Source organism: Sus scrofa, chromosome 13 (assembly GCF_000003025.6).
Source record: "Sus scrofa isolate TJ Tabasco breed Duroc chromosome 13, Sscrofa11.1, whole genome shotgun sequence".
Classification (NCBI taxonomy): domain Eukaryota; kingdom Metazoa; phylum Chordata; class Mammalia; order Artiodactyla; family Suidae; genus Sus; species Sus scrofa.
Genome location: NC_010455.5, coordinates 60,342,393 through 60,350,521, shown reverse-complemented (window position 1 = coordinate 60,350,521; position 8,129 = coordinate 60,342,393). Strand labels below are relative to the sequence as shown.

Here is an 8,129-nt window from a genome sequence, read left to right as displayed (position 1 = left end):
CTTCTCTCTTTCTTCTTCTATTGCTTTCCTCTCTTGTGGTTTGATTGGTTTCTGTAGTGTTATGCTTAGTTTTCCTTTCTCATTATACTTTGTTCATCTATTGTAGGTTTTTGCTTTGTAGTTACCACAAGTCTATTTTAAGTTGATAGCAAGATAAGTTTGAAAGCATCCGAAATTCAGAATTTTTGTTCCTCCCCCCCATGTTTTATGTTTTTGATGTTTTGTTACATTTTACATCTTTTTATTTTGTATATCCCTTAACTAATTCTTGTAGTTACAATTATTTTTTATTACTTTTGTCTTTTAATCTTCATATTAGCCACACAAGTGATCAATCCACTACCTTTATTATGTATTTATTTTTACCAGTGATATTTTACTTTTCATATGCTTTCTTGTTGGCAGTCTGTGCCCTTTCTTTATAGCATAAAGAAGTCCTTTAACATTTCTTCTAAGGCTGGTTTTGTACTGGCTGGTGAAATTTTTTAGATTTTGCTTGCCTGGAAAGGTATTTTTCTCTCCTAATATTTGAACAATGACATTTACAGGTAGAGCATATTTGGTTAGAAAGTTTTTGCTCTCAGCACTTTGAATATAACATGCTACTCCTTTCTTGCCTGCAAAGTTTCTGCTGAGAAATCTGATAGTCTTATGGGGGTTCCCTTATATAACAAGGGTTTGTTTTTCTCTTGCCACTTTGTAAAGATTCTTTCTTTATCTCTAAATTTCACATTTTAATTATATTGCATCTTGTTGTGAGCCTTTTTGGAGTTTATCTTGTTTGGAACTCTTTGAGTTCAGGAATCTGGACATCTTTTTTCTCCCTCAAGTTACCAGGTTGGGGAAGTTTTCAGCCATTATTTCTTCAAATAAGTTTTCTCCCCCTGCCTCATACCTTTTCCTTCTGGGACCTCTATAATGCATATATTATTCTGCTTGATGTTGCCCCATAGGTTCCTTAAGGTATCTTTTTTTTCCCTTTTCTTTTTTCTCTTTGCGACTCTGTTTGGATGAGTTCTAGTACTCTCTTCAGATCACTGATTCTTTCTTATGTTGCTTCTGGTCTGGTGGTGAATCCTTCTAATATATTTTTCAGTTTGGTAATTGTATTATTTATTTATTTATTTATTTATTTTTGTCTTTTTGTCTTTTTGCCTTTTCTAGGGCTGCTTCCTGCAGCATATGGAGGTTCCCAGGCTAGAGGTCGAATCGGAGCTGTAGCCTCTGGCCTATGCCAGAGCCACAGCAACTCAGGATCCAAACCACGTCTGTGACCTACACCACAGCTCACGGCAACGCTGGATCCTTAACCCACTGAGCAAGGCCAGGGATCAAACCCGCAACCTCATGGTTCCTAGTCGGATTCGTTAACCACTGTGCCACGACGGGAACTCCGGTAACTGTATCATTTAGTTCCATGCATCTTTATATCCATTAGTTTGAACTTTTTATCAGAAAAATTACTTATCTATGTTTTCTTTAGGTTTTATTCCGAGGTTTTTATCTTCTTTTGTTTGGGGTATATTCCCATGTTTCCTCATTTTACTTAACTCCCTATGTTTCTTTCTATGTATTAGATGATATAGCTCTCTTTCCTAGTCTTGAAGGAGTATATAGGACTTGTATAGGGATGAATTTTACCATTTAACTTTTTCTTGGTTTTTGGTTGTCTCTTGAACTATTTCTCCAATTGTTCAGACCTGTGGAAGCCAGAAATACAATCCTCCTATCTACAAGAGCCACACCCTCAAGGGGTGTCCCCTTTGAGGGCTCTGAACACCCACCAGCTTTTCTGGGCTGAAGGAATGGTGTAGGGGATAGGCACATACTTGCCTATGCTATCAGGTTAGAATGAGAATGTAAAAATGGCACCTTCCAGCTCTAGTGCTAACAAAGTAGAAGGAGAATGGAAAATGGTGCCCACCAGTGTCTCCATCCCTGGGAGGAGTCCCAACAGGCTTCTCTTCCTCTGGCAGATGCTTTAAGTTTAGCAATGAATCTCTTTCATATATAGTCTAGGCTTTTTTCAAATTGGTGCTTTTGCCCTGGGTTTGGGGCCAAGTGAGTCTGTATGCAAGCCCTTTAAGAGCAGGATCTCCATTCCCCACATCTTTTTGGTTCTCTTGAATATAGGTCCTGTTGGTTTTCAAAGCCTGTTTTTTAGGGGACTTCTCTCTTCAGTGCAGGTCTCAAGGTTTAGGGTGCTTGATGTGGGGCATAAACATCTCACTGCTCAGAGAGATGCTCAGTATTTATGAGATTTCCCCCTGCTTGCATATTGCAGTGCATTGGGTGGGGCTTTTGGTTTTTGGTGAACCCGTGTCTCTGCCTTCCCTACCCATATCAGTGTGTCACTTTTTTTTTTTTTTTGTCTTTTTAGGGCCACACCCACAGTATATGGAGGTTCCCAGGATAGAGGTCAAATAAGAACTGTAGCTGCCAGCCTACACCACAGCCACAGCAACACCAGATCCAAGCTGCATATACAACCTACACCACAGCTCACAGCAATGCCAGAACCTCAGGGATTGAACCCGCATCCTCATGGATACTAGTCAGGTTTGTTAACAGCTGAGCTACAATGCGAACTTTACAATGTGACACTTTTATTTTTGTTGTGGAGTTGATGTTCAGTTCTCAGGTTTTTTTCAGTGGGAATTTTTCCATATGTAGCTGTGGATTTGTTGTGTCTGTAGGAGGAGGTGAGTTCAGGATCCTCCCATACCACCATCTTGAACTATCTCCTCCTGCATGTATTTTCTTTTCAAAGCCTTCTGACAACCAATTCTCTGTCTCCCTATTTTTCTCCCTCTCTCCATATTTACTTTTGTTGGGGACAAAGTAGGTGCCAATGGGAGGCAGTAAAAATGAGTAATGGGATGAATGCAGTCCAATGTACATTTAAAGGTAAAAAAGAAAATCTCTTGAACAATGAGAGGCCTTAGGCACTGAAAATCTCCTTGCTTGGTATATTTAAAATGCCACCTAACAAAGCACTAGAAAATAACTGCCAAGCGAGACTGCCATTTTGGCAGGAAGAAGGGGTTAGATTCTTCCATAGTGTTTCTTCATTTTGAAGTTCTCTATTTTGGTAACACAGGACATTAGTTCATCATACCAGATACTAAGAAATTTTTTAACTTATGCACAATGGCTAGATTTGAGCAACTGAAAAATGCAGACAACAAAGAGCTATAAGACAATTTCTTATGTACAAAACTAACAACCTTGGCTTCAAAGTGAGCCCCTTGCTGAATGCAAGATTTAGTTTTCTCCTAGGTAGGGTATTATCTGTGAATCTATTGAAAAGTGGATAGACTCAATTCTTTCCACAAAGAGTTGGATTATACTGTAGAGGAGACATTTGCAATATTTGGCACCTGAGCATTTATTTCTTTGTCATTCCTTCTCTACCATATCCATTTCCTTGTCTTATAAAATACAAGTTGACTCCTCTCTGTGGGACTTTTTTTTTTCTACTTGAGAAAAGGAATCATATTTGAAGTGATTCATTGCATGCTTACACACCCTCCTCCCACGAAAGGATTGAAAATGACTGAGTATCATGAAAAACACATTTTTAAAACCTTTTCAAATGTTTTGACTTGTAACATTATGTTTTCACCTCCTACCTGATTATCCATTATCATGTTGACAGGGAAAATTGTGTTCTCTTTTGTGATCTTCTCTCTTAAAATGAGTATGAAGAGTAAAGACCACCTGTTGCCATTTAGAAGTATAGTTTTTCTCTAAATCCACTTGACATTTAAGTCTTCACATCTGCTACTTTGTGATAACATTTCCCTTCATAGATCATGTGGTTTCTAAAATGGTGTCATGTGAGTCAAAATCTAGCCAGGAATGGTTTTTAAAATTCCTAAGCTTAATGTTGTTTTAGGATTTCATCCCCTGTAGGAAAAAGTGTGCATTGTGATAAAATCACACTCTTATCTAAAATATGTGAAGCACATTTCTTCTCTTGTGCCCACTCTGATCAGTTGGAAATAAGTGCATGAACTCCACCAACTTCCAAGTGGAGCTTGACTGTTCATAGTTGTCCAAATAAAAAAATCCTCACTGATTTGGATTACCTATTGTAGGTAAGAGATTGGGCAGTATTCTATAATGATCATTCCTCTTCTTTTTGTTTTGTTTTGCTTTTTTTAGGGCCACAGCCATGGCATATGGAAGTTCCCAGGCTAGGGGTTGAACTGGAGCTGCATCTGCCAACCTATACCACAGCAACAGAAACTCAGGATCTGAGCCATGTCTGCAACCTACATCACAGCTCAGGGCATCACTGGATCCCTGATCCACTGAGCAAAGCAGGGATCAAACCCGCATCCTAATGGATACTAGTTGGATGTGTTTCCACCGTGCTACAATGGGAACTCCTGGCCATTCCTTTTTTAGAGGCTTCTTATAGGTGAGAAAAGGCTATCATTTCTGTCCCAAGTACACTTACCGTCTGGCTGAGACAGCAGGGTAGCCATTGGCATCTGGCAACAAACTTCTACCAATCTGTTCTCCCCTTCCCCTCATCTTTTAGTGACTGGTATTTCATCCATTTGGGCTTTCCTAACAAAGAGGAACAATTCCTGGCCCTCATTAAAAAGCCCAGTCAGTGTGATGTGTGCTTGTCAAGGTAAACATTTATCCTCAAACCTCCTCTCTGGGTCTCAGGGGGCTCTTAATCATCAAAGAGATTCAGGTTGCAGAAATATTTGCTCTTGGTGCATTTTCAGAAGGTGGGATAATTCCATGGGCTGCAAATGAAGATAAGAAGTGGGTTGCAGACTGGGCAGCAGTTGCTAGTAGATAAGAACATGTTATTCCATGCCAGAGGTTAATGGGAATTATCAGTGTGGTGGTGATTTTTCCAGTTGTTTGTCCTCATTTTGACAGAAGACATGGCCTGAGACAAACACAGGATCTTATTTCCAAGAACACCTGTCGCTCATGGATCAAATGTAAGAGATACCTCTTGGGGACTCCTTCTATCCCAATGCCCCATGTCTCTCTGTCATATTCCATCTACATTCCTGGCATAAGCTTTCCTCTGGCTGCCTTCATTTGCCAAATGGCTAATCTCCTCTTTGCTGCATGTTGTTTTCTTTCAGAGCTTTAGAATTGTTTCTGTATTTTTGTTCCTTCTCTCTTGTTTCTGAGAAGGGTATATAAATAACAAAAACATTTCTAGTCAACACAAATATCTCTGTCAGCTTTAGTAGAGGGCTCTCGGTAATAATAATCCATGAAAGAATCAAAGTTAAAGTTTATTTTTGTATTTGTTTTTAGGATGCAGTCAATCAGACACATATAAAAGCATCTACTGAGTATCCAGGTCTCCTCCCTCTCCATGGCTGATGTCTGCATGTGAGTCCAAATGCAGGGAAGCCCACTCCCTGCAATTTTAAATGATTTGGATCCAGTGACTAAATGACTAACATTAGTTTTCAGATAATTTTTTTCCTTCTGCTTATCTGAATAGCTAAAAATGGGTTTTATTATTTTAAAAATGAGAATATTTAGGGGATCAGTTTATAACATGACAGGTACCATTCACCAGCCAAGAGAAAGCAATTTACCATAATGAAGTTATTTCACCTGGAAGAAAGAAGGGGCTTCTTGAAAAAATAAAGACTTCTTGGCTCTGTTAAGAAGGCATTGTGGAGTTGTTATCTACTGTAATAATATCATATCCCACTTAGTGGGTGCTTACCATGAGCCAAACATTGAACTAATTTTGTATGCATGCTTGCTCCTATTTAATCCCTATGGAAAATTCCTGAGGCAGGTACACATCTGCATTTGATGGGTAAGGATACTGACTTAGGGTGATGAAGTACCTTGCCTGAGGTCACTGCTAAGGAGAAACTGAACTAGGTCTTTCTGCTTCCACACTTGTGTTTTTCCTGCCTTCCCATAAAGCAACAGATTTTGTTCTTCAAACAGTGCCAAAAAATATTTTTCCAGTTTTTGCATTTTCAGTCCTTCTCATTTTTCCAAGACTTGCCAGAGATCTTAAATATAAGGGTCCTTAACAAAAATGGGCCCTTGCTGAAAAGGCTGTTGAGTCCATGCATCCCTCCTGCCTCCTAACCCAGCGCTCTTTCAGTTTCAACACTCTCTTTCTGGAGGCTGGTGACAGGAAGTCAAGCAATGGCAAGCCATTTTCATAAGTCCTTTCTTCATTTACCCCCACTTTTCCTTCCCTTCCACAGTCCCTCCTCTTTTGTCGCTCTACTCATTTTCAGGGAGTGTGTCCCTCCTTGACATTTTATTGAATATTTATTTGCTCTCTGTTTATTCTGTTTCCCCATAATAGAACACCTGCCTTAGGAGAAGAGAGACTTTGCTTCACTCTCTGTGTCCTCTGGACCTAGAAGAGTGTCTGAGCCTAGCGAGCCCCTAATAAATATCTGGGGGATGAATGAATGAGGACATAGACCTAGTTAGTTGATCTCATTTCCTTGGCTCACTGGTGCGTGAAACTTAGCAAAACCCCTTCTCCTTCACATACTATATATGAAGAACTTGGACACTTTTTTAATGTACTCTAGAGCAGTTTTTTTTTTCTTTATAAAATGATTTAATACATCATTAATATAGTAATGTTTTATATTCAGGACACATCTGTCCACAAGCTCCATCCTTTTGAAAGCATTAGCCAATTTGAAATTAAATACATTTCAGCAATATTGCTCTAATTTATCATGCCACATCATAGAACTTGAAAACATTTGATGTTTCTCCTCTGCCCTATCAATATGAAAAAAAAAACAGAATAAAAACAAAAAACCCAAACAAACAAAAACTGTTCTATTTAACTGTTTCAGCTTTTTGTAAAACCTTTCAAATATTCATTAAATCTAGACAGAATATGTACATGCTATTTGATGTTAATAGTTCCAGATTTTCCAACTCTGAAAAATGTAGAGAAAACTTAAGCTTTCATGAGGTTTTGTTGTCTTTGGGGAAAGAAAGGAAAGAGAGTACCTATATTCTGAGACACATATCTGGCTTTGGGTATTCCCCATACATTGTAGAGTGTGTAACTTTTGGAATTCAGGCTACATTACAAACTTTCCTAGGAATTAATATTTATAAAAGTGTGAGTGTCAAATGATGGGAGCTGGAAACTGGAGGAAAAGCTAGGATGAAAATATTTTATGCTTCTCATAAGTAATCTAGGGAATGATCTTTCTTGTGCTTGGATAAGGAGAAAAGCATTCTCATTTCATAATGCAACTGCATAAAAAGTGATCTTCCTTGCATATGGAAATGACTTAATCTGAAAGGGTATTTTCTCAGCCAAGGTTATCAGCTTTTCTTGCTTTTACTTCAGCACTACTAAAGGCTCCTTTTCTTTCTTTTCTCACCTCCCCACAGTGAGCTATTGCCATGTAATTTCTTCTGAAAGATCCAAATTCACATTGACTCCTTTTACTTTAAAGTGTTTACTTAACGGAGAATGATCAATGTTGAGCCAAATAGGGAAGAAATCATCTGTATAGTTACATTTCTTTATATCTCTCAGCACATGTTCGCCCATTTTAAATGCTAACATGGCAACTATGTTGGATAAGCATTCTGGGGTGTCCATGTGTTCATTATTCTGCAACACAAAGTGTAGATACTCAATCCTTGAAAATTGCTTTCTGAGATTGGATCCTGTACCAAGTCTCCTGACTCATATTTATCTTTAATAAAAAGATATTACGGGAGGAATATGCTTGTTCTTGCTGGATCAACTCTTTACTATAAAAGTGAGTTAAGATATATCGACATTTATTCTTTTGAGAAAAGCTGCTCTTGTATGTGTGTGTAATGTGTAGCTATTTACCAACATTTACCAGATTACCTTTTTTAGAAAAAGTAAGGCTCCCTTATTAAAAAAAAAAAAAAAAAAAGACTCAAGGGTCAAGCATATAGCAATTCTAGCAGGGCGTTTGAGTTTTGACTTTAGTTTTCTAGCTTTGGGCAAGTACTTAATTTCTCCATGACTCTGCTTGATTCCTTATCTACACATTGGAGGTAGTAAGAAAATTAACCTTAAAATAGAATTAAGGGTTAAATAGTCAATCTATGTAAAGCACTCACCACCTCACCACAAAGCTGGGCACATG

At 38.3% G+C, this 8,129-nt stretch overlaps 1 long non-coding RNA gene across 1 annotated transcript; it reads left to right on the top strand.

Annotated features, from left to right (window-relative positions):
- On the top strand, positions 4,302–7,923 carry LOC106507990. The gene is made up of 2 exons (XR_002337645.1): positions 4,302–4,970; positions 5,299–7,923. It is a non-coding gene; the product is annotated as an uncharacterized LOC106507990 (long non-coding RNA).